The following is a 3,052-nucleotide window of genomic DNA, read 5'->3' as shown; positions in this document are numbered from 1 at the left end:
CCTGGGTTACCCACTCCGCCCCCTTTTTCCTGGGGCGGGACGTAACAGGTACTTAACACCTACTTTGCCTCAGTTTTTACCAGTAGGACAGGTGGCTCTCAAGGCAACTGGCCTCTGGAGCTGGTAGACAGAGATAGGAAACCAAATAGTCCCCTTGTATTCCAGAAGGAAATAGTTAGTGACTTACTGAGTCATCTGGATCCTCACAAGTCTATGGGACCAGACGGGATCCATCCTAGGGTAATGAGGGAGCTGGCAGAAGAGCTTGCCAAGCCGCTCTCCATCATCTTCCAACAATCCTGGCTCACTGGGGAGGTCCCATATGACTGGAAGTTGGCAAATATCACCCCAATCCATAAAAAAGGCTACAAGGCTGACCCTGGTAACTACAGGCCTGTCAGCCTGACCTCGGTGCCTGGCAGAGTTATGGAGCAGATTATCCTGTGTGAAATCACACAGCAGCTACAGGATGGACAAGGGATCAGACACAGCCAACATGGGTTTAGGAGGGGCAGATCCTGTTTGACCAACCTGATCTCCTTTCACGATCAGGTGACCCACCTGGTGGATGAGGGAAAGGCTGTGGATGTGGTCTATCTGGACTTCAGCAAAGCCTTTGACACTGTCTCCCAGAGCATACTCCTGGAAAAACTGGCAGCCCATGGCTTGGACAGGGGCACTCTGTGCTGGGTCAGGAACTGGCTCGAGGGCCGGGCCCAGGGAGTGCTGCTGAATGGGGCTGCGTCCAGTTGGCGACCGGTCACCAGTGGTGTCCCTCAGGGGTCAGTGCTGGGCCCAGTCCTTTTTAACATCTTTGTCGATGATTTAGATGAGGGGATTGAGTCCATCATCAGCAAATTTGCAGATGACACCAAGTTGGGAGGGAGTGTCGACCTGCCGGAAGGCAGGAGGGCTCTGCAGAGGGATCTGGATAGACTGGAGAGATGGGCTGACTCCAATGGAATGAAGTTCAACAAGACCAAGTGCCGGGTCCTGCACTTTGGCCACAACAACCCACTGCAGCTCCCAGCTGGGGACAGAGTGGCTGGAGAGCAGTCAGGCGGAAAGGGACCTGGGAGTGCTGATTGACAGGAGGCTGAACATGAGCCAACAGTGTGCCCAGGTGGCCAAGAAGGCCAATGGTTTCCTGGCCTGCATCAAGAACAGTGTGGCCAGCAGGAGCAGGGAAGTGATCCTTCCCCTGTACTCTGCATTGGTGAGGCCACACCTTGAGTATTGTGTTCAACTCTGAACCCCTCAGTTCAGGAAGGATATTGAGGTGCTGGAGCGGGTCCAGAGAAGAGCAACGAGGCTGGTGAAGGGACTTGAGCACAAGTCCTATGAGGAGAGGCTGAGGGAACTGGGATTGTTTAGTCTGGAGAAGAGAAGGCTTAGAGGCGACCTCATCACTCTCTTCAACTACCTGAAGGGAGGTTATAGCCAGGTGGGGGTTGGTCTCTTCTCCCAGGCAACCAACAATAGGACAAGGGGACATGGGCTCAAGCTCTGCCAGGGGAGGTTTAGGTTAGATGTTAGGAAGAAATTCTTTACAGAGAGGGTTATCAGGCATTGGAACGGCCTACCTAGAGAGGTGGTGGATTCACCATCCCTGGAGGTTTTTAAAAAGAGATTGGATGTGGCCCTTAGTGCCATGATATAGTAATTGGAGTTGGATCAGTGGTTGGACTTGATGATCTTGGAGGTCTTTCCCAACCTAATCTATTCTATGATTCTATGATTCATACCAACATAGAGAATTTGTCTTCCCAAGCCTATAATCCCTTTTTCTCACATAAAAAAATAAAAATTAAACACAAACTGTTGACCAACAGAGATATGAGCCATACAGAACTGGCCATCAGATATATGCTTGGTCAAAAAACCTGAGATTCAGTGAAAATTCATTCCAAATTTGAAGACTTATATCTTCCCGATGAAAATCTATGCAAAACACAGCTGAGCTTGGCTGTTGAAGTGGTGCATGGCAAGGCAAACTGCTTCTGCTCAGAAAAGCCAAGTTGTTTTGCAAAATACTGACTTGGTATCTTAAATTTCTTGTAAAAGCAATTTGTAATTTGATTCTGTTGTCAGAGATAAGGTCCAACATGATCCTTGGGATTAGCATTAACAAGCTGCTAAAATTTGGCAGAAAGAGCACATTTTACATTATCTTCAAGAAATGTACTTCAGCTACTTCAAGACAATAAAAAGTACTTCTGCATGTCAAATAAAAGGAAATTTAAAATAAGTAACAGTCACTCAGTTATCATATATGGAATTAAAACCCAATAAACAAATCAATGAATAAGAATTTCATGAACCAGATCATGTTTCAAGGAGCAGCTGAAGAACACACCTTTGAGTCACAAGCTCCTTAGATGAGATGAGTAATATTGCTTACCTTTATCTTTAAACCATCTTATCCTTTCATCTGGATATCATTAACTCTCTTGCCCCCAAATTTAATAATTTAAATGGAACAATAAGAAAGGGGCAGAACTGAACTGATGCCATTATTGTTCAAATATCTTTGACAGAGAGAAGCCATCCCACAGCATCAGGAACATCTATCCCAGAGCCATCTGGGACATCAGCCATAAAACCAACAATGGATTTATTTACATGGAGAGGATAGAATAGCACCAATTTAAGGAAATAATCTGCCTAACCTATAGGGAGTTTGGAAGTAGCTCACTAACCAAGAAATATGCCCTGCCGATGATAATAAATATTATATATAATCATATATATACCATGTTATAAATATCATGACTATAAATAACACATCAATTATGTGAAAAGTGCTACAAAACTCAGGGGCTATAATTAATGTGTATTACTTTTGTTTTATTCATAAAGGTGTTGCAACCTGAGCTAAAGAGATCCAAGCATCCAACTTCCACACTGAAGACCAAAACTGAAAATACCTCCAAAAACCGCAGGGAATGAAATGTGAATGCCAGGAATATTATATTAAATTTATTCCGGTATTGAGTCAGATCTGCCATTACATATTTAACCCACTGCTCTTACCTTTTATAAAAAGTCAGAG

This window comes from Corapipo altera, unplaced genomic scaffold (genome assembly GCF_003945725.1).
Source record: "Corapipo altera isolate COAL_440 unplaced genomic scaffold, ASM394572v1 RXGC01000115.1, whole genome shotgun sequence".
Lineage (NCBI taxonomy): Eukaryota > Metazoa > Chordata > Aves > Passeriformes > Pipridae > Corapipo > Corapipo altera.
This window is presented reverse-complemented; position numbering follows the sequence as displayed.